Source organism: Muscardinus avellanarius, assembly GCF_963383645.1.
Source record: "Muscardinus avellanarius genome assembly, chromosome: 7".
In the NCBI taxonomy this organism is placed as follows: domain Eukaryota; kingdom Metazoa; phylum Chordata; class Mammalia; order Rodentia; family Gliridae; genus Muscardinus; species Muscardinus avellanarius.
Window position 1 is genome coordinate 98,578,193 of NC_137793.1, and position 25,298 is coordinate 98,603,490.

General features: G+C 33.4%; 1 protein-coding gene across 3 annotated transcripts in view; it reads left to right on the forward strand.

The window, feature by feature from the left end:
* Positions 1 to 25,298, forward strand: part of BRINP3 (BMP/retinoic acid inducible neural specific 3) — a gene marked incomplete at both ends in the record, with an annotated part of 382,413 nt that overhangs the window by 249,589 nt on the left and 107,526 nt on the right. The window lies entirely within an intron of this gene.

The following is a 25,298-nucleotide window of genomic DNA, read 5'->3' on the forward strand; positions in this document are numbered from 1 at the left end:
ACATAATAGCATTTTGTGGATTTTTATTATTTCTGAATTTTCATGAGTGTATATATATATATATATATACATATATATATATGTTTGAAACGTGATTGTTATCTGAATAGCCTTTAATAAACTCTTACTTGTTTTTTTTAATTTTATTTTAATTTTATTTTTTTATAACAATTTTTTTTATTGAACATAAATAGTATACATTTACACTATATTTGGTGCCCTCTCCCCCCCGCCCCCATTTTCCCTTCCCCCCTCCCACCAATGGTTGTCCAGGTTAAAAATGTCTTATTCATAATTTTACACATGTTCAAGTGTAGACCCTTATTAATCAAGACCGGCCTTCCTCCTCTCCTATCTTACCATCCAAACTTAGCTAGTATTTCCCCTTCAATATCTGGAGTCCCACTGGTATTCTTTGTGTTTCCTAGTTTGGGCATATTAGAGGAAACATATGTATCTTCTTCTTCTGTGCTTGGCTGATCTCACTTAACATAATGTTCTCCAGGGCTTTCCATCTTCTTTCAGATGATATAATTTTGTTCTTCTTTATGGCTGAATAGAATTCCATTGTGTGAATTTCCCACAGTTTTGCTATCCATTCATCTGTTGATGGTGATCTGGGTTGGTTCCATATTTTGGCTATTACATATTGTGCTGCTATGAACATGTATATGTTGCTATATTTCTCTGAATTCAACCCCTTTGGAAAGATACCCAGGAGTGGTATAGCTGGATCATATGGTGGATCTATTCCCACCTTTCTTAGGAATCTCCACACAGATCTCCATAGTGGTTGAACTAGTTTGCATTCCCACCAACAGTGTAAAAGAGTTCCTCTTTCCCCACATCCTCGCCAGCATTTGTTGTTATTTGATTTCTTTATGCTTGCTACTCTGACTGGGGTTAGATGGAATCTCAGTGTAGTTTTGATTTGCATCTCCCTGATGGCCAGTGATGAAGAACATCTTTTCATGTATCTATTAGCCCTTTGTATCTCTTCTTTTGTGAAGTGTCTATTTAGTTCATTTGCCCATTTCTTGATTGGGTTGTTTGTTTTGCTAGTGTAGAGTCTTTTGAGCTCTTTGTATACTCTGGATATTAGCCCCCTATCAGAATGGTGGCTGGTAAAGATCCTTTCCCATTCTGTAGGCTTCCTCTTTAGGTTATTGAATAATCTCTTACTTGTAATAGATTACATCTTATAAAGCATTGAACCTAAAATATAATTTTAAAGGATTTCTCAGAATAAGAAATATTAATAGTGCCATATACAATAGTTTAATTTCAAATAATTAGTAAAAAATCCCCCCAAAATAGTGAGCATAGTTGGTGAAAAGGACTAACTTTTAAATGACCAAAGAAAACAACAAAATTTATATAAACACAGGGTAGGTAAATAGATTTAGGTAGAGTTGACATATTTAGGTTGTCTTACTCTGCATTGGGATAAAAATAGTGCCTTATGATTGTTGAACTATAGAAGCAGAGTAAAATGTGTTTACCAGAGACTGTGATTTAGGAAATGGGAGATGTAGTTGTCTAATTTTATAAAGTTTTAGTTGGGAGAAACAAATTTTTGAAAGTCATGGTATAGCATGTTGACTATAGCTAAGCATAATCTAGCATATAACTTAAAATTGCTAAAAGTAAAGGGTCAATATTCTTACTCCAAATAATAAATATGTATTTGAGTTGATAGTGATTTTAGTTAGCTTGATTTGATTATACAATGCCATGTATGCACATTATAATAGCAAATTATATACTATAATAATACAAATGCAATTTATAAATTTACAATAAAATATTAATTTAAAAATAAAGAGCTACTAGAGGAAGGGGCTTGACAATAAAATGACAAAGGGAGATGACTCCAGAGGAAATGATGAATTGATACTGAGTTTCTACAGCTGCTTTCTCATGGGGCACATTTATCAATTCCTGGCAGGTTTCAAAGCTGAGAATCTAGTATTAGTTTCTGGAAAAAATGTTGCTACTCCTGGACAAAGAAACCAGAAGAAACATTTGCAGTTACCTTAGTTTACAGAGCTACTACTGGGAATGTAAGAACTCTTGTATGCATAACCAACCTGTGTTTTATTTTTTTATTTTTTGTTCTTGTTACATAACTATATATTTTCTTTTTTTAATTTTAATTTTTTATAAGTGGAACATATTGAGAGTGTTATACATTTACATTGTGCTTCATGCCCTTCCCCCTCCCTTTTCCTCCCCAATAGAGAGTGACCAGGTCAATCATGTTGTATTTATGCTATTACACATATTCGTATGTAGCTCCTCCATTGAACAACCTCAGCTTTCTTCCTCTCCTATCCTTCCGTTCAAGCTTTGCTGAGATTTCCCCTCCATCTCCACCATTTGATCTGGCTATACCACTCCTAGGTATCTTTCCAAAGGGGTTGAAATCAGAGAACTACGTTAACATATGCATACCCATGTTCATAGCAGCACAGTTTGTAATAGCCAAAATATGGAACCAACCTAGATCTCCATCAACAGATGAGTGGATTGCAAAACTATGGGAAATACACATAATGGAATTCGATTCAGCTATAAAGAAAAATAAAATAATAGCCTTTGCAAGAAGATGGAAGGAACCAGAGAACATTATGTTAAGTGAGATTAGTCAAGCACAGAAAGAGAAGGGACATATGTTTTCTCTAGTATGTTCAAGCTAAGGAGTAGTGGTAATATGGTAATACCAGAAGGATTCCAATCTGTGTTTTAGACAGTATATATCTATATATCTATATCTATATCTATATCTATCTATCTCTATCTATCTATCTCTATCTATCTATCTCTCTCTCTCTCTCTCTCTATATATATATATATATATATATATATATATATTTTTTTTTTTTTTTTTTTTTTGTGGTACTGGGGTTCCTGGAAGCCCTTCTATCTCCGGGATACACTTCCACGGGCTATACTCCCAGACCTATTTTTTAACCTTTTCATTTGGAAACAGGGTCTCTTGAGCCAGCAAGGCTGGCTTCGAACCAGCACGATCCTTCTGTCTCCACCTCCCAAGTGCAGGGATTACAAGCATGCACCACCATGCCTGGTGACAGTTCCTATATTTTGAATGAAGTGGTAGAAGGTGACTAAATAATCAAATTAATAAAAACTTCCAATGGTAAAATTTATTCTTCTGCTATGTTAAGGATATGATTCCAAAAAATCATCTCTCTATAGTGTCTACCAAAAAAAAATGAAGTAACTTAGAGTATGATAGTCTGTTCATGAAAACATTTTTAAAACACTGCAGTTCTGTTCTATATGGTGGACATAAAGCCCTTATCAATAATTTATGTGACCAGACAAGATCTTAGGAACAAAATCAAAGGCATTACAAATCATAGTCAAGATGGAGTTGGCATGTGAATTATGCATTTATTTCTGTTTTCTATTATGTTTCACTAATCTATGTGTTTCTCTTTATGCCAGTACCATGCTGTTTTGATTACAGCAGACTTGTAGTACATTTTTAAATCAGACAGCAACATGCCTCTTGCTTTGTTCTTTGCACTCAAATTGGCTTTGGGTATTTGGGTATTGTGTTCCACACAAATTTTAGGATTTATTTTTCCTTAGTTCTGGGAATAATGCCATGGCTATTTTCAGAGGGCTTGTGATAAATCTGTAGACTGCTTTGAGTAGTATGGCCATTCTAGTAATATTTTTCATTTTTGTGGTTTTTATTTATAATTTCTATCACTGTTTTATAGTCTTCAATATATATATTCATTATTTGGTTAAATTTATTCCTGGCTATTTTTTGTGACTACCACATAATGGGATTTTTTTTTCTAATTTTATTCAGATTATTCTCTGTTGGAGATGGTGTCCCCACTGATTTTTGAGTATTAATTTCTATACAATAACTTTGCTGAATTTATTAATCCTAATAATTTTATAAAGTCTTGAAAATGTTAGATATAAAATCATGGCATCTGTATAAGGTACCCATCTGATTTCCTCTTTTTCAAGTGTTCTTTGTTGCATACTTGTGCCTGAATGTTTTGGCTAAGATTCCCAGTGCTTATTTTGAATAAAAGTGACGAGAGTGGATATCTTGTGTTGTTCCCGATCTTAGATAGGAAGGCTTGAGCTTTTTCTGTCTAGTTTGAGCTTAGCTGCCAATACGGACTTTATGATGCTGAAGCATATTCTTTATATGCCTCATGCATTCAAGGTTTTCATTATGAAATATCACAGAATTTAATCAAATGAATTTTCTGAAACTATTGAGATAAGTATCCTTTATTCTCTTCTTATATTGTGTTACAAATATGAATTGTAGAATTTATATAGATGCAATATATATAATATATATATAAATTGTGTATGCTATACAATATTATACAGAGAATATTACAATTGGATGTAACATTTATTTACCTGATATATAAAATTTTCAAATATATAATTGGAGAGCTTTTTAATAAATGGTGATAGAAATTTGGATATCCAAATGCTGAATTAAACTACACTTTTACCTCTCACCAGCTACAAAAATCAACTACAAATAGAATACTTAAATGTAAGGTCTTAAAATAGGAAGAAAAAAAATTTTTTTTTTTTAGTGGTACTGGCGTTCCTGGAAACCCTTCTACCTCTGTGCTACATTCCCAGACCTATTTTTATATATGTTATTTTATTTGGAAACAGGGTCTCTTAAGCTAGTGAGGCTGGCTTCGAACCTGTATGATCCTAGGAAGAAATTTTTTAAAAAGCATAGGAGGAAAGTTTCAGGATACTGGAATGGGAAAGTTATTTCTGGAGAATCACAAATGCACAAATAACAAAATTAGATATATGGTAGTATATCAAAGAGAAAAACTTCTTTACAACAAAGGAAACAATGAACAAATTGAGGAGACACTCTGTATGATGGAAGGAAATATTTATAAACTATACATCCCACAAGGGTTTAATAGCCAGAATATACAAGGAACTTCAAAAAGTTAGCAGCATAAAAAATAACTTGATTTAAATGTGGGCCACAGACCCAAATACATATTTCTTGAAAGATATACACTCAGCTAACAGAAGTATGGAAAATGTTCAACATCACAAAAAATCAGGAAACTGAGAAGTAAAACAACAATGGGCTTTCACCTCCTATTAAGAATGCCTATTATAAAAACAAACAAGTGCTCTCAAGAATGTGGAGAAAAAAAGAATCCTGAACACTGTTTGTGGGGATATAATTTATTTGACTGGCTGTGGAAAACAGAATGGAGATTCTTTAAAATATTAAAAAATAGAATTACTATATGATTCAGCATGTCAATGCTTGGGTATTGGTTAAAGTAAATGAAACCACTATGTTGATGAGATATCTGTATTTCTAGATTTATTGCAGCTACATTCATGATAGTCAAGAAGTAAAGACAACTTAAGTGATGAGTGGATAAAGAAAATATGGTACAACTATACAATTGAAATACTTTTCTGTCATAAAAAGTAAATTAAATTCTGTCATTTAAGACATACCTCTGAAGCTGGAGATCATTATGTTAAGTGGAACACATAAATCACAGATAAAGAAAAGATCACAAGATCTAATTTTTTATAGGATATATAAAATGTTGATCTCATATAAGTGAAAAGGAGATAGGTGGTTACTAGAGTCTGGGGAAAATAGGGAGAAGATTGTTAAAGAAAGGTTGAACAGTAGATAATAAGTTTCAATTAGATTGTAGTTAGATGATGTTATTATAAGGTGCATTTCAAAAAGCAAAAAGAAAGTATTTTGAGAGAATTAAATGATAAATGTTAGGAGTCTTGAGATGGATATGTTTTATCTGATGTGGACATGACACATGTACACATATATGGAAACATCTCATAGGATTGGGGCTGCAGCTCAGTGGTAGAACACCCATGAGTTTAATCCTTAGTACTATAAATAAACAAATGTAATATAAATTTAAAAAATAGGAAATAGAAGTATGATGATCCAGACACTGAAATGAACAGGTCAGATTTTCAGATAATTTATTAAAATGTTCAAATATGCCGGGCATGGGGACGCACGCTTATAATCCCCGCGCTTGGGAGGCAGAGACAGGAGAATCCCGCAGGTTAGAAGCCAGCCGTACGCGCTGGTTTAGGAGACCCTGTTTCCAAATAAAAATGTAAAAATAGGTCTGGGAGTGGAAGGGCTTCCAGGAACCCCAGTACCACCAAAAAAAAATGTTCAAATAATAAAGGAAAGAAAAAAACAAACAAAGATACTGAAGGATGCACTTTAGATGTAGAACCAAATAAAACTGAATTAAGGAGCATTACAAAGAGAAATATGCCACATCTGAAACTAACTTCTCAAAGTTGCATCTTCATACTTTTACAGAAGGTGAGACAGGATTAATGAACATAATGAGAACATAATGACAATTTATCAGAACAGAAAGCTGTGAGGAAGCCAACAGGAAATTTGTACATATTTTGCACAAAATTGCACAAACAGGCACAGATTTTTCTAATATTCATGTAATATTTACCAATTTTTGGCCAAGTACTGGGCAACCAAAAAGAAATAACTTGAATGAATTACAAACGTTCAAATTACTTAGAATTATATTAGATATACTGAAATCCTCACACAATAATGGTGGGAGAGTAATTGATTTTATCTTCATAAAAATTATTTTGCAACATTTAGCAAATGTGAATATATCATTTCCTTTGGCAGTTTTACTCTTAAATAGAAATCCAAAAGATATATGCAGATATTTTCAACACAACTGTACAAAATATGCAAGAATGTGCTTGGTAGCATTTTTATTAATACCCTAAAAGTGGATACTAATAAAATCCCAATTATTAAAATGAAACTTTAAAATCATTGTACATTTATTACACAATAAAATTCTATAGAGCTGCGAATAAACAATGAACACCTAGAATATTAATAAATCGTTTAAGTGTAATATTGAATAAAAATGGATTAAAAATATATATGATTGAAGTTATGTTAAGTCTAATAAGCAAATCTCAGTTATGAAATTATAATCAGGTGAATGGTGCTTTGCTGAGGCCAAGGCCAATGTGATGGAAGAGAGTCTGGGCCATTTGTTTGGTGCCAAAACATCATTATTTCTTCATTCATGGGCTAGGTACATGAATTGCTTAGTTACTGAATAGTCCCTGAATCTAACACAATATGTGCATTTTCTGTATCTACATAATTTTATAAATGTCAAAAATAAAACGCATTCTGTCAAATACATTTAAAGACTTAACCTCAGGATAATTGAATGAATTAATTATGAATTAACTATGAATTATGCTTAAAGCTCACTACATGCTATATGTGTACATTTGTAAGGATTTAGTAAAATGATTGATATGGGATAATCAATAGCTAGAGATTGTGAAATTTTAGATAGAAGCTACTTTTAGTAAGTTGGACTTTTAACTTGCTTTAAAATGGAGTTATCCATCATAGAACTAAAGGCACATATCATACTGGGTTTGGTTATGCTGATGTAATAAGAACAATACTATACTGTTTTACGTAATATCTCTGACATTTATAATTTTTTTGGTGGTACTGGGGTTCCTAGAAACTCTCTGCCTCCGGGCTACACTCCCAGACCTATTTTATATTTTTATTTGGAAACAGGTTCTCTTAAGCCAGCGAGTCTGGCTTCGAACCAGCATGATCCTCCTGTCTATGGCTCCCAAACGCAGGGATTACAAGTGTGCGCCACCACACCAGGCTATAATATTTAATATTTTAAATTTTAATCGTTTGTTCTAACTTGCAGTATTCCATATTTAGCTAATTCATATATAATTTCAGGAATTACCCTACTTTGATGTAAATTTTGTGCTCCATTATAGCCAATATTGTTTTTATTTCAAAGTATAAATACCAAAAAATAAACCCAAAGTTATAATTAGTAGGTTACATCATAAAAAAAAAACAGATTGACTAATATGTACTCAAAACTAAACAAATGGTAAAATATTTTATTTAATTTTATTTATTTATAAACTATTGAAAAATATTAACAAACTTAATAATTTTGAGAGATATTTTCTGGAAATTTTTTATCTTCAGTAATAAAATATAAGAAGTAATGAGTCAGATTTTGCATTGGGTAAATATTTCTAAAATCTTCTCACCAGCCACAGGTTATAATGTGAAAATAACCTTTATTTTTAGTGTCATAGTTGGAAGAAAGTTCACCAGCATATTTTATTTCCTTTTTGATTGAGAGGCAGTAAGTATATTTTTTAAAATATTTCTGGTAGGAAGTTTAGAATTTCACCTAACTCCAACTAGAAAGGCAATCATTCAGAACAGAAACAACAAATCCTGGTCAGAAAATGGAAAAGTGAGAACTCTAATACATTGTTGGTGGAATTGCTAATTAGTGCAGCCACTTTGGAAAATAATATGGAGGATCCTCAGAAGAATGGAAATGAATTTACCATTAATCCAGCAATGCCACTGCTGGGTATCTCCCCAAAAGAAAGGAAACCAAACTACCAAACTAACGCATGTGAATCTATGTTCATAGCTGCACAATTGACCATTGATAAATAATGGAACCAGCCAAGATGGCCATCATAGATGAATGAATTTCAAAACTATGGGATATGTACACAATAGAATTTTACTCAACCATAAAGAAAAACACAATTATTTCATTTTAATGAAAATAGATGGAACTGGAGAACATTTTGCTAAGTGAAATTAGTCAGTCACAAAAAATAAGAAATTGAATACTCTCCCTAATATGTGGAAGTTAGGGAGAAAATGGGTCATAGTAGGAACTCTAAATGAAGGAGATACTATAGATGAGCAAATGAGGCAACCTAACGGAGGGGATGGGAGGGGGAAGAGGAAAATTTTCTAATGTGCTTGATGTGCTTTAATAAACACATCAATATCAATCACTAAGCCAAACCTGAGAAGGAGTGAGGGGGAGGGAATGGGGTAGGAATTAGGGAAGGGCTAATTGAATGATGTGTGCATGTGTGCCTCTGCCATCTTGTATCCCATTAAGATGTATGACTACAATAAACCAATAAAACTTTAAATAAAAGAAATTTAGGTACAGAAAATAATAATTTATGTATATTTATCTATATGCTAGGAAGTCAAATTTTGTTATATACTATGCATTGCAACATGAAAAATGATGACATTTTAGGTTAGTTTCAAATGCTTATTTCAGTTAACTTGAAAAATTAGACATATTTAAACAACATATTAAAGATATGTTTTAATTAAAACTGAGAAAAATCCGCTTATATCTGTTATTTTATTATCAAGAAATACTCATCTAAGTTTAGAGAATTTTTTTTGTAAGCACAAATCACAAAATAAAATGCATACAAAGTACAGAATACAGCAATATAAGGATGCTAATTGCTACGGCCACCCACAAAGAGAAGAAAATAAGTCACAATTTGTATTAAATCAAGATTACTTATTTTTAAATGCCTTAATGCTATATATGTTTCCTGTCTGCACCAAGTATAAAATTTAATCAGTAGAATGGATTAATGTATAATGTGAAGCCAGTTTTATACTTGATTATATTAGAGTCATTTTGTTCTACAATATTCAAGTCCTAGAAAATACACTTAAGACAGCCTACAAATAAAAATGTCAGAGAACTTCAAAATAAAGTGTATTTCTCTTCATATCTTACAACCAGAGGTAAAAGTCATGTTGATATAAATCTTTATATTCATTACCTTTATACTTTTTCAGAAAAATAGTGTTCTTCAATAAGAAATATTGGTGGCATGTATATAAAATTAATTAAAATAAAGAAAAGGACATAGGATAGAGGTATAGAGAATTATGAGGCCAAAAATTAAACATATATACATTCTGATAGTAGAAATGACTATATACAAAATAATTGTAACCAGTTAATAATTATATTAATTGTATATAATTAACAATTCTGTTGCCAATTATATAGGGTCAGTGTTTACCCAGATCTGAATCAAGGATTACAACTTAATGAGAAAACTGAAAGTACTTACTATTTAACACACACACACACACACACACACACACACACACACACACATGCTTAAACCCAAAACTTATTTTGGTTTGAATTATTCAATCAATTACCAAAATTGCCATAAAAAGAAACAACTTAATATTTGGTAATACACTATCTTTTTCAAAAAAAAATTCTAAGTCATTTTGAACTCTCTTCTGGATAAATGAGAAACTTTATTAGTCAAGCTATAATTATGGGATGTGACAATTTTCTTTCAGATAATAATCTAAGAAAAATAAAGATCTTAGTTGATATAAAATATAGTTTAGAAATGTTTTCACATGACGCTTTGGAAAAATTGTGGTATCACTTGATGTGTAGAAAACATAAAGTGTGTGTATGCTGTCAACAAGAATATTTATAAGGAACACACCCTGTTAAATGGAAGGATATTTATTCGGTGATCCAGGAATGGTAGTTGGAGGTCACCTTGTAATGGGAATTCTCTAGGTGTTACTTTTTTAGAACACTGTCCATTTTGGCACTTCATCTGAAAGGAGATAAACATTTTCATACTGAAAATACACAACATATTAAATGTTATACTACTGTAATGGTTAAATTAATTTCATTTGCAAATTGGCTTAGTGAAACACTTGTAAGATCAAAATATTTGGGAGGCTGGAACAAGAGGATCACAGATTTGAGACCAGCCTCAGCAACTTTAAAAAATGAAAGAAAAAAAGAGAGTCAAATGTAAGAACCCTATCTTACATTTTCATCCCTGTAAAATGGAATAAAGATAATAAAATGTGTATTTCCAAAGAAAAAGAGAGACCTTGTTTTAAAAGAAAAATTAAAAGGGACTTTCAGTGTAATTTGGAGGCAGAATGCCCTTAAGTTCAATACACCAGATTTTTAAAAAATGTATTCCCCCTCATTATTTTTGTGAAGACTATTCTTAAATTTTCTTTTCCAAAAAAGTTTCTCTGACAGATGATATTTGACTATGATTTTAAAAAGAAAGGACATTTTCTAAAGAAAATCCATATATCTGAATAAACAACTTGAAATTTGATAGTCCACTTTACATATTATTATTTTTAATAAAATCCTATTTGCTGCTCATATACATTCTCTTTCTCATAATAAATTATGAAAATTTCCTTTGAGGAACTCCTATTCTCTTCTTAGTATTGAACAACACACAAAACTGAGCTCATATCAAGACCCAGTATAGTCTCTGATTAATGCAAACTACTCACAAGAACCCACTTCCCAAGCTACAAGAATCAATTCAAGACAAAGGTAAAATTCAGGAGAATGAGAATCAGAAATATATTTTCTATTAATATCTGGGAACAGATTCATCTTCCCACAAGCCTATTCATCTTCCCACAAAGTGCTACTAGCTCTTATTTTCAGGTGTGAAAGGACATAGTCATAATACAGAAAGGCATCTTGCAATGCCAAGAGTTACCTCACCAATGCAAGATGGAAGATTACTCATTTGAGCCATTTTTCTTCAAGCTTATCTTGCCCCTGGAGTTTCAGTTACAAGACCTTATAAATTCCTTTAACTGTGAAGTCAATTTGAGATGGGATATCATTTAGGACAGCCTAGACAATACTATAGTGATCAGGAACCTCAAAATATTTTAGCTAAAGCATTATACATTATATCTTCCTAACTTATTCATTGCAGGTTTCTTGTGGGTTTTGTTCCATCTCCTCCTTCTCAGACTCAGGCTGCCAACGCAGCCCCCAATGTGGAAAAGAGATTATCATGGTAGAGGGACAAACCCAGCATATTAAAGCTTTAGTGAGAAAACAAAAAAGGCATAACTGCTAAAATCCTATTGGCTGAACAAATTAAGACTACTTCAATAAGAATATTTCTTTTCTTGAAAGAGAGCTTGAATATACGTGGTAAGTTCTCTTCACTCCCTGGTACATTGTTTTGTTTTTGTTGTTGTTTGCTTATTTTTGTTTTTGTTACTGGGGATTAAACACAGGGGCAATCTACACCTCTGAGCTACACCCCAGTCCTTTTTGTTATTTTTAATATTTAAACAGGGTCTCTCTAAGTTGCTGAGGTTGATCTTGAACCTGTGATCCTCTTGTCTCAGCCTCTCAAGTACTGGAATTACAAGCGTGTGCCACCATGTCTGGCTACATTCTTATTGTAAGAGATTCAACTTAGTTCTTTTCCTACATGCATAAAACATTCAATTCATTCCCTCAAGAAACAGAACAAAAGTCACATTTCAGGAGGACTTGGAATAATGTATTCCCCTCAAGTACTGGGAGCAGAGGTGTGCACCACCACAGTCGACTTTCAAATTCAGAAAGAAAATAACATCTAGTTAAGTTTATACCGCATCAAATAACGCTATCTTTCAAAATCAATGGGAAAAAATCCCAAGACAAATGGAAAATAAAAGAATTCATGAATGTTAATCCAGCACTAGAGAAAATACTTAAAACAATAAGGCACAAAGAAGAAATAAAAAACTTAACTCCAGAATCAGAGAAGGAAAAATTCCAGTAGAGGAGCAACTTAGTAAAGGAGAATTAACACTGAACCAAATGAAAAATATAACTAAAAATGACAGGATATAAAAAACACTTCTCTATAATTACACTGACTGTAAATGGTCTTAACAACCCAATTAAAATATCCAATTAAAAGACATAACTAACAAAATGGATTAAAAATTAAAATCTAACTATATTCTACCTGCAAGATTTTCATTATATGGCCAAAGGTATTCACAGGCTAATGGTAAAAGGTAGGAAAAAGATATGCCACATAAATGGAAACCTAAAGCAAGGAAGAGTAGCTCATATTTAACAAGGACACTTTACTCTCATATCCTATAAGGACACTTTAAGACAAAATTTATCAGAAGATATAAAGAGGGACACCTCCAACTGATAAAGGGAACAATCCAACAGGAAGATATCATGTTAGTAAACAATTATTCCCCAAATATGGGCCCACTCACTTACATAAAATAAACAGTACTTCACATTAACACTCAGACCCAATATAACAGTAACAGGAGACTTCAACACCCCTCTCTTACCATTAGATTAGTAATCCAGGCAAAAACTTACTAAAGATCCCTCAGTTCTAAAGAATAGTAAAAATCAAATTGACCTAAAAGTTATTTACTGAATATTTTATCCAACATCAGCTGAATTCTCATTCTTCCCCATTGTTCAAAGAACCTTCTCCAAAATCAACTATATTCTAGGCCACAAAACAAGTATAAGTAAACTCAGAGTTCATTGTAATAAGTGAAACTTGACAGCCTCTTTGCTTAGTGAGTTCAGACCTGTGTTTGTGTGTGCAAGTTATTGATCCTAGCCATACTATAAATCATAGTAGAACTGGTCAGCAGAACTACACTGAGCACTTGAACTCTAAAGGAAATAGCAGGAGATGCAAAATAAACTCAAGTGGAAAGAAGCAATTTTGAAATTCCACTGGTGAGATATTTTGAGGGCCTGACTCTGGGATTGGGGAGCCTCCTTTGAGCAGTCTTCACTTTCTCTTTGTGGGAACAGTTCTCTTGTCTGTTTCCCATGGATGATTTTTGTTACATTATCCTTCTTTACTGTATCTGTGGCACAAGTGGGAGAGCATACCTGGGCTACAGCTTTCTTGGACTTTCTTCTACCAAAGGAATAGTCAAATGTCATTTTAAATCTTCAGCTTTGCATGGTGTTTTGTCTGAAGTCAAATGTTTTATTTATTTTATGGGTTATAACTCACATAAGAATTAAGAATTTTTTATATTTTTATATTTGCTATGTTTTTCACACTCTTCTTCCCTCTTTCTCAATTGAATTGTGGAATTTTATTAGACTCTTTTATTTGTGGTTTGGTGTCCATTTAAAAACATATAGTAAGCCAGGTGTGGTGGCGCATGCTTGTAATCCCAGCATTCGGGAGGCTGAGACTGGAGGATACCGGTTCGTGGACAGCCTCAGCTACTTAGTGAGGCCTTCTGCAACTCAGTGAGACCTAGTTTCAAAATAAAGAATAAAAAATAGGGCAGAGGATGTAGCTCAGAGGTCGAATGCCCCTGGGTTCCATCCCCAAACCCGCAAAATAAATAAATAAAAAATAAATAAATACATACATACATACATACATACATACATACATACATACTGTAGTAGGTACAATTGGCGGGGGAGACACCCTAACACAAATGAACATATCTTACGGTCTTAATAAGAAACATGGCTTCCCAGGACATATTGTCATCTTTTTTTGAGCTTAGGATATAATATTTGTTTCTTTTTAAGTTTTTTATTGGTGCATTATATTCATACATCTTATTGGGGTAAAAACCTTGTGTGGACATACATGTACACATCACTGTCTAAATTTTAATTGGCTACTGTTGTGTTCAGCTATAATCTGAAGACCAGACCACATAACTTAGAGAAAGACAGAGGTTTTTTTTCTTACACTTTCAGGTACAGTCCATATGAAGCCAGGGAATGTGGACCTCAAGAGTATGGGTCAGAAGGTTGTGAGAGGGAGTATATGGACTGAGCTCCTCACATCATAGAGGCAAGAGAGAGAGCAGGGGAAGGAAGAGCCATTCATATAATCCCAGAGCACATCCCCAGACATATGCGTCTAGTCACAACATATTGGCCTGGACTGAGTCATAACCCAGATAAATCCATTAGAATGCATGTATCCGCTGCGGGGGTTATGGCCCTCATGACTGTATTTTGTCAGCTCCTAAACATTAATAAATGAGCTCCTCAGGGGACATGTTATATCTAACTATAACAGCTATTATAAATAACTCAGTTATTTTATTATTGGGAGTCAAGAAACAGTTACCTTTTTGAATTCTACTTGATTCACAGTCTGTCTCTTAACTTCTATTCATGTTTTAAAAATCTTCTATGTTTAATATTCTCTTCTAAATTGAAGGTCATATGTATGACACAAGAAATGGAAAAAGGATACAGAAATACTTAATAGAAAATTTTCTTTGGATTATGACATTTATTTTTTCTTTCTCTCACTTGTCCACTATGTGTTGGCTGTGGGGCTTTCTCTATGTCTTCTCTGTCCAGGTTGGGGGCTGAGTTTGAAGCCACCATCTGGAGCAATGTGTCACTGTGACCAGAGGGTGATACCTTGCCATACTGTGCCTGAAAGTGTTACCACCACCAGAGTTAACCTTCTGTTTTCCAACATCTAAGTTTATGAAATGAATGGTTTTTTTTAAGTTACCCCAGGAAATGGTTTTACCAGCTGTTTCCTCACTATTTAATATAGATTTCTTTTATTCCCATTCCAACCTCTTCTAAGTGTTCTTGACCCATCTACAACTCTCCATATTGATGCCACCACTATAAGCTTTTGTTGCATTCAACATTACTTCCCTGCATTTTTGGGTCTAAATTCTGTGTAAATAAGGGTCAGTTTGGTAACTGTAATGGTAAATGACTCTGTAATGCTTTAGATTTAGAATGTCCAGACTTAAAGAGACAAGGCAGCCACCATGTTGGAGGTGGGATGGCATGGTTGCTGAAGAGATGGTCTCTTCGGGTGTGGCCATACGGATTATATATCACCCCTCCTTTCTGATATGAGAACAGAGCTGCTGCCTCTCCTCCTCCTCCTCCTCCTCCTCCTCCTCCTCCCCCTCCTCCTCCTCCTCCTCCTCCTCCTCCCCCTCCTCCTCCTCCTTCTCCTCCTCCTCTTCTCCTCCTCCTCCTCCTCCTCCTCCTCCTCCTCCTTCTCCTCTTCTTCTTCTTCTTCTTCTTCTTCTTCTTCTTCTTCTTCTTCTTCTTCTTCTTCTTCTTCTTCTTCTTCGCCCCCTCTCTCTCCCTCTCTCCCTCCCATCCATAAGCTCTGCCAATTGTAGCTGGGTTGGCATAAACTGAAACACTGAAATCTTCAGAATTGTGAGCAAATAAATTTTCCTTCTCCTCAGTCATGGTGGGCAGTTGTTTCAGCGTACATAAATGAGGATGCTGACTGAAACAGACTCTAAGATGTCAGGCATAAACAAAGTGTGGTAGCACACTCCTATAATCCCTGTACTTGGAAGGCTGAAACAGGAGGATCAAAGGTTCAAAACCTTGGCAAGTAGTGAAACTCTCATCAACCTAATGAGACCTTGTTTCAAAAATAAAAATAAGTAGGGCTGGCTTGGGGTGTTGCTCAAAGATAGAATGGCCCTGAGGCTAAATCTCCAGTACCACAAACAACAACAACAACAACAACAACAACAATAATAATAATTAATGGCATCGTCATAGGCATAAACAAATGTAATTTCTGCTCACATTACATATCCACTACAGAATAGCATAGATCTCCTTTCTGCATGATCCTTAGTCTTGGACTTAGGTTCAAGGAAACATTACCACTGAGTGATCGTTTATGGAAGCAATTCAGTAAATTGAAAAATTCAGTAAATTGTCACTTATTCTTTTATGAACTGCTTTTCACAGTATTTATGATCATATTTTATGATGAAGTCTAATTTCAAAGAAAACAAAAAAATACTATCTCATATGCCCAAAAGTAAAGAAGATCCAAAATATTTCTTTCTTTTTTTTTTTTTTTTTTTTTTTTGGTGGAACTGGGGTTCCTGGAAGCCCTTCTATCTCCGGACTACACTCCCAGACCTATTTTTACATTTTTATTTAGAAACAGGGTCTCCTAAGCCAGCACGCGGGGCTGGCTTCAAACCTGCGCGATCCTCCTGTCTCTGCCTCCCAAGCGCGGGGATTGCAAGCGTGCGCCACCACGCCCAGCCGATCCAAAATATTTCTAAACTGACAAAATGTCAACTACATTTGGCTTGTTACACAAGGAACTGAAATTATCATCGTTATCATCAAACCATGCAATCTCAGACATAAATATAAGCATTTTGTTATATGACATTCCTTAATCTTTTATATTACCCAGAAAATGAACCCTATCTGTATATAAACTAAACTTTAATATATTCAGTTTACTCTCACCATTATTTTGTCCAAACTAAATAGCTGAACATCAGATAAACAAGTTTTATCTATAACAATTTATGTGAACGTTAGCAAATTGCTTAACCTCCTAAAACCTCAGCAACTTTTGTCATTCACAGTCTTTATTTATTAGAACTAGAGAGAAAGTTCTCCCAGATTAACTATCACATGTAATATTGCTTCCACATGAGTAAGGCTTTTTGTCAGTCACATATTTGTAGTTATAAATCTTTTTAAATAATTCATAGTTGGAGATTACGAGGAAGGGAACAAGTCCTGAGCAGAGACACACACCTGTAATCCCAGGACTTGGGAGGCTGAGGCAGGGAGAATCACAGTTTTGAGACCAGTGTGCAGTAATTTAGTGAGATACTGTTTCAAAATTAAATTGAAAAAATAAGACAGCATTGCTCAAAAGTAGAAAGTCGCTGGGTTCAATCCATATCTCCATACATATTACACACACACACACACACACAGGAAAGAAAACAAGCTTTTCAAAATATCAGATCTCAATCTTGATTCCCATGACAGCAATACATTTTTAATTTACCTTGATGATTTTTTTATTGGTTGTGCTATAAGTCATTGATAACCTCAGCACCAAGGATAGTATTCCGCACCAAGCCTGATAGAACAAAACCAATTTGCTTTTCATGGCTATTTTATGTTGTTTGGTCAGTGATTTCACTTCGATTAGTCACTGCCTGACTGTACTGTATTTAATTTATTATGAATATTGCCTTTGCCATTACCAAATTTCATTTGTACTTCAATTAATTGTTTAGCATTTTCTGAAACATGGTGGCTGTGAAGTGCCAAGCAAGTGTTTTGATTTCTGATTTAGATCCCAAAAGGCATCCTGCCAAGTGTTTTCTACCTGTTCCAGTTGGCCCTGATGTATTTACACGCCTATATCAACACCATCATCCCTCTATCTGAGAGGAGTAAGCAGTTCCTTAGGGTAGAGAAAAACATATTTCTTTGCATCGTTATACAAAAACCAGTGCCAGTGATTATATATATATTTCCATTAAAGGATGGGTAAAATAATAAATATATGACCAGACATTGTTTATACTTTTAGTTAATCTACTTCATTTAGTCTCTGAGAATACCACAGGAACTTTAACATCAATGACATTTGCAGTGGTCATACTCAAAAGACAATTAAAAAAACCCTCCTATTTTCTTTTATTTTTCAAGAAACACATATCAATATCAATCACTAAGCCAAACATGAAAAGGAGGGAGGGAGAGGGAATGGGCTGGGAATTGGGTAAGGGCTAATTGGGTGTTGTGTGCATGTATATCTCTACCATCTTTATCCCATTAAGATGTATGACTACAGTACACTAATAAAAATTTTTAAAAAATAAATGAAATAAAATTAAAACCATAAAAATAAATAAAATTTAAAAAATTATAAAAGAAACAGCTTTTTGGGGTATAAGTAACATATAATAAACTGCATACTTAAGAAGTACAATTTGGCTAGTTTGGACAGAAGTATATACCTGTGAAATGATCACTGCAAATACAGTAATCAATGTTGCCTATCAACAACAAAAGTGTTTTTTAATATTTTACATAGGTGTTTTGAGGTTTACATTTGTTTGCTTTGGTGTTATTCTTTTTAAAATGTTTTTATTGGTGCGCTGTAGTCATATATCTTTATGAAGTACAAGATGGTAGAGGCATACATGCCCACATCACCCGTTAGCCCTTCCCCACTTTTGTTTTTTCTTTTGTTTTCTTTCTGTGATAGTGGGGATTGAAGTCAGAGCCTTGTGCATGCTAGGCAAGTGTTGACCAATAAGCTACATTCCCAGCTTTTGGTGCTATTCATGACCATTCAAATCTGAATAAGAGCATAAACAACTAACTCTCTTGCATTACTCCTCACAATAAAATAGAAAATATAGATGCGCCAGAGCACATGAGCATAATGTTTCTTTTTCCATTTGTTTGAATGCATTTATCATAAAACAGTATCTCTTAAAAATGTATAGTTTATTTTAAAGCTATCACCATCAGTATTTACTTAAAGTCATAATTTTTTCAAATCCAGTTAATCTGAAAATATAATTCCAGGCTTTGTTTCAGTATCATAAAAACAAACTAAACTATGACTTCATTGTTTTTATTATTTGTTTTGCATAATTTGTATAGACCGTGGTGAGAAACTGATAGTGTGTATTCAGCGAATTTTTATTTGTCTTTGAATGGTCAGTTTTATAAAAATATATATTTTGACTTCTCTAGCTTGCATATGCATTATGCTAATGAGTCATTTGGGTAAATAGTTATTCATTTCACCTATAAATTATTATAAATCATGCTAAAGGCTTCATCAGTCATTTAGTTATTTTCATGAGAACCTCATAGCAGTTGCATAGATTTTATTGGAATCTGATATAGTATATGTGGTACTTTGAATTATCTAATCTATTGATTTACAAATTCAATATTTAGGCAAACAAACAAGTTGTTTACTTATTTTTATAGACATATCCTATTTACATTCAAAATTCATCATCCTGCTGAGCATACCAGTGAACTCTATGTAGATACAAAGTTATTTTTGCTGAATTTTGCATTAACTATTTTCTCAATTATTTTGTTGATAAATAAGGATAGCAATATGTAAAAATTTGAAATAAACAGTTGTTACATGCAGATATTATAGAATATTGAAAATCAATGCAGTCAAGATGCAACAAGGGAAATATTTTATGATCAGCTCTCTCAAAAGAAATATTTAACATACAGAACAAAATAATCAAGCTTGCATAATGTGATTAATATGTAATTTAAAGTTGTCATTCATGATCTTTACCAAAATTTTACTGGTTCTCATTCTTATAGACACAAAATAATTTTGAATTTCCAGAATCTTGAGTTGAGATATGTCCATATAACATGTGATTTGTTTTGATAAAGAAAATGCAAGAAGAAACAATGTTTATTTGTATCTTAAAGGAAGTCAGTTAGAATGTGTTACTTGCTAGACTTAACTCTTTCACTCAAACACCTGATGATGTTCTAGGTGGTGAAGGTATACAGTTTGTATCACAGCAGTAGAATAATAGGTAGTTTCTTCACCAAACATCAGGTAAATATGTGGATTGAAATCTAGAAATAGATATTTGTTTTTGAAACTTAGAAATACTTTAATGGTTTTTGTTATGTGGACAAAACACAGTTTATGCTTAGAATAAAATATGTAAATAAATAGAAACTAAGCTTTCTATTTCACTGTGAGTGAAAGAATGATAGTTTGGTGATTATTATATATTTGTCCAATAATAATCAACATTATAAGATTTTAAGTTTGCTTACTTTCTCTAAAAATAATAAATATTTACCATATTTTTCAATTTATCATTATAAATTGAAAATGTGTCTACTGAAAGTATAGTGGACCTTTTATAATGTACCAAGTATAAAGGACATTTCAGACCTCATACCATTGGCTCTTTAAGGTAATGTGATAATTGTATTTTTTATTATTTTACAATAAGAGAACAGGGACAATGCATGTTAAGTAGCTTTTCCAGTACATGTAGTATATAGTAAGGCAGGATTTAAACTCAGACAAAAGTACATGGTTTTTCCACTACACAAAGCTCTTTCCTGAATTAGTACTGTTATTGCATAAGGAGAACCCTTACCTCCTTGCCAGAGCTCATATTATCCTTACATACATTAACTTAGATACTGGATTATTATGATCCAGAGGACACTATAGGGCTAGTGGTGTTGCTATTGTAGAATGCATAACTAGTATGAAAAGAGGCCTTGGATTCCACCCTTGCAGTGCAAAAAAAAAAAAAATCAAAAACAGAAACAGAAACTGATAAGCTTCTAATGAAAAAGTAAATACTTAAGGCAACAAGAAAAGACACATGATACTATTTGAAATATTAAATAAAGGTGTGTGGATATATGAAATATGACATCAACAACCAATCTATGCATGTTTAGATTCCCTTAATTGTTGACAGTGAAATTGATATGACATTGTTTGCTTATTTTATTATGAAATTATGAAAATCTCTAGAGCCCAAATTGATACTATTTTTACTTAGATAGATTTAAACTCCAAACACGATCCCTTCAGCCAAAGTTAAATTATATATATATATAATTTTTTTTTTTTTTGGTGGTACTGGGTTTCCGGGAAACCCTTCTATCGCTGTGCTATACTCCCAGACCTATTTTTATATTTTTATTTGGAAATGGTCTCTTTAAGCCAGCAAGGCTGGCTTGAACCTGCGTGATCCTCCTGTCTCTGCCTCCCAAGTGTGAGGATTACAAGCATGCACCACCACACCTGGCAGATTAATACATGTTTTTAAATAAATTTTTATTGGTTCATTGTAGTCATATATCTTAAGAGTATAGAAAACTTGAGATATATATGCACACATCACCTAATCAGCCCTTACCCAATCCTTAAACCCTACCCTTACCCTCCTTCCTTCCCATGCTTGGTTTCCTGATTAACTTTGTTATATTTAAGTACATCATTTGCTTTAAATAAAGAGTTTCCCTCTTCCCCCCTCCCATCTCCTCATATAGGTCACTTTAATTGCTCCTCTGTAGGATCTCTTCTTTATCTAGAGTTCCTCCTGTTAACCATTTCTCCCTAGATTTTGCACATTAGGGAAAGCATCTGATTTCTTATTTTTTGTGACATTTCACTGCAAATGCCATACTTTTGTTCTCCTTTATGACTGGGCAAATTCCACTGTGTACACATCCCAGAGTTTTGTAATCCACTCATCTGTTGAAGGACATCTTGGATGGTTCCACAGTTTGGCAATGGTGAATTGTGCATCTATGAACATGGTTGCTCATGCATTAGTTTGTTATTTTGGTTTTCATTCTTTTTGGTAGATACCCAGAGGTGGTATTGCTGGATCATATGGTAAGTTTGTTTTCCTTCTTCTGAGGTTTATATTCTGCCTTTATAGCAGTACTATACTCTTACGATTAATACTTTTTTATCTACTTTGTACTAAGGCTCTGAATTCCTTCTAATGAGCCGGGCGTGGTGGCACATGCTTGTAATCCCAGCATTTGGTAGGCTGAGATGGGAGGATCACAGTTCGAGGACAGCCTCATCTACTACTTAGTGAGGCCCTTTGCAGCTCAGTGAGACCCTGTTTCAAAATAAAGAATAAAAAATAGGGCTGGGGATGTAGCTTGTATGTAGAATGCCCCTGGGTTCCATCCCAGTATCTCAAAAAAATATTAATTCTTTCTAATGATTATAATGCAGACTGCTGCACAAACCATAATAATAGTATCTCTATAATAATAATTTCTCTTACTTCTCAAAAAATAGGATTGTTCATTACTGTTACAGTTCAAGATCTCATATACATTGATAATTTCAACTTTGTGCAGTGTAGCTAGATGACTTGTAGCAGTTTTTAAATGTGCTTGTAAAATACATCTTTCCTTTGGTGTGAACAATGTCACTTTATTCTCGTATAGTGATGCCCATGTAGTATGCACATGGCGTCGCCCGTACAGCTAAGTGGCCTGTCACTGAGAGTCCCATTTAATTTTTGTTATCTTGCTAGTGTGATCTTAACAGCTAGCTTTAAAGAAGAAATAACCCTTTTGTTGGCAAAAGTCAGTGCAACATTTAAGGAGTTGACAAAGTGTTAGCGGGATGATCTTGAAGTAAATTGGCAGCAAAACAAATGTGCAGTGTTATGTCAGGTTGTCAGGTTGCCGTGTTGTGTGAACCCTGAACAAGTATCATCCTAGAAAGGTTGGCTAAATTTGTTGCACTGACTATGCAAGACGCCACAAAGAATAACAAGATAAATTTTCTCAAATACCGCTGAAGTCTAAAGTCATGCCTCTGTTCTTAAAACTGACAGGCCTGTTAGTGGCCAGCTTGTCAAATGTACCTGATGAAGAATCCTCTGCTTCATACAATGCAATATTGATTATTGAACTCCTGTTTCCAGTGGTGGAGAGCTCAGAGTATCACAAAGCTGAAGTGTATACGGGTAAATAATTGCAATTTGCAGGCTACTCTTTTTTATTTTGAAATTAAAATCTTATATATTTTTCACTTCTCTGCAAAAAAAAAAAAAGCATGATATATATTACCTTGTGGTGAAATAGATGCAGTTCTAACTTCTCTCCACTAGTCTTAGATATCCTTTGTGGAGTTAAAGAAATGCTCCTTTCTCCACAGGTCAGTTTTGAGGTATACATGCACAACTAACCACCTTCCGTGCATATTTGTTCTTGTAAATTTAATAGCCTCACTCTTTTATATCACAACTTTATTTCAAAAAATTCTAGACTATGAATCATTGGGGTGCATTCAGTTCTCCTGTAGAATTCAGACCTCAGATTTTCAACAATGAAAGTTTATTTTTCTATGGCCCGACCCATGTGCTGCAGGTCAGCTGTGCTCTCGCGCTTTGCTCTTCAGAGACCCAGGCTAAAAGAACAATTTCTCACTTGAATGTGGGAACATTTCCAATTGTGTCAGGTAAAAGAAGATGTAGGAGCATTGCACAGTGCCTCAAAACGCTTCTGTTCAGAAGCTGTATATGTGATTTAGGCTTGGAGAATCCATAATTCAACAGGGAAATGATGTATGATTCTAAGTATGACAGAGGACTACCTATAATGAATACTTTAAAAATCTATCATGCTCGCTATTAAAAGTTTTGACTCACTAAATTCAGCTGGTCTCATTATTTAACAAGGGAAAGCAATTGAATTGAATCAACGTATACATAATGAGTAATGACTTAAATGTTCTTAAACATTTTCAGAATTCTTTTCACAAATTTTGAATTTTCCTCATTACCAAAATATTTCAATGTTAAAAAAGTCCTATATATTGAACTGTCTGTGCAATCCTTCCAAAATTTGAATTCTACCTTGTTAACACTTAAAACACTGATAGAGGAACATACTCTGGTTATCAGATTATTAATTTCTTTTGAAAGGATGGCACTTCATTATTTAGATACTTATCATTTCCTTCCTTAAATGCCAACAATAGATGTCTTAGATTTCTACCCGCTGTTGTCAGTTGACTCCTTAAGCTACACACAATGAATAAAAATTTAGCCTAGTATCTATTCTATCTAGTTTTTTAAATATTTTGTTACATAATTTTACCATAGAGTCTTCTTTCTACCAATTAAATATTCCTTGTTATTCCAACTTTCCATTATATGATTTCAATTTCATGCATTATGCTGACAATTTCTATTTTCAACTTTCCTCATAGTTTGTTTACAAGTCTACAGATACAGCCAGCATTATGTAGAAATAATGTAAACCAGCCGTATTTTCACTCATTCCAGGAAGTTTTTTCTAACTTGATAGATCTCTTTTATTAAGAAAAAATTAATACAGCTTTTGTTTAATATTGATTTATTTCTAATAAACTGCCATTTATTTCAAACCAATACAAAATCTGAAAAAATAGTCAAGTGTTTAAGTAGTTTTAAAAAGGGATTGATGCCATATAATCTACTTAACAACTCTAAATGCCCTTAAGCCCAGTGTATATCACAAATGTCCAGCTATATTATATTATGCAACTTCTGGTTGCTATCCTTTTGTTGATAAAATCCCATTGTTTCTGTTTAAAATGTATTTAAAATTGTGCAATAAGAACATCAACAGATAAATGCTAACATTCTTTTGGTTTGATCTTTTTTTATTTCCTGGCATCTTGCTTTTTGTTAAAATGCATACTTACATTTTGAAGTTCTCAGATGAAATAGAAGGTATTTACTATCAAGAAAATCTCCTAAGGGAAACTACATCTGTTCAACAATCTTTGAAACAATGCTTGAACTCCTCCGCATCTTTAAATTCTGAGCTGGTTTTGGTGATAACATTCTAGGATGTGAAAATCCTTCCCATGAGCATAGCAGGCTGTAAAGGCAGCTAGTTAGTTGAAGTTATAAGAAATAGATTTCTTTTAAAACAGAAATTCGTTTGTAATGTGTGACTTTTACAAATGCTATTTGTTCTATTTTACTTCAATCCTACCCTGTGTTCCTTTAGAGAATCGCAGATTTAAAAAAGATCATTCTACAATAGATACACATTGCATTTAATGAATTATACAGCATCTAAAAGTACTATATCCTCATGTAACATGGCACTTAAAACTTCATTTCACATCAAAGTCTAGACATGTCTGATAATACTCTAGATAAAAGAATATGATACCTAACTGGCTAATAATTTTCACAGAAATCA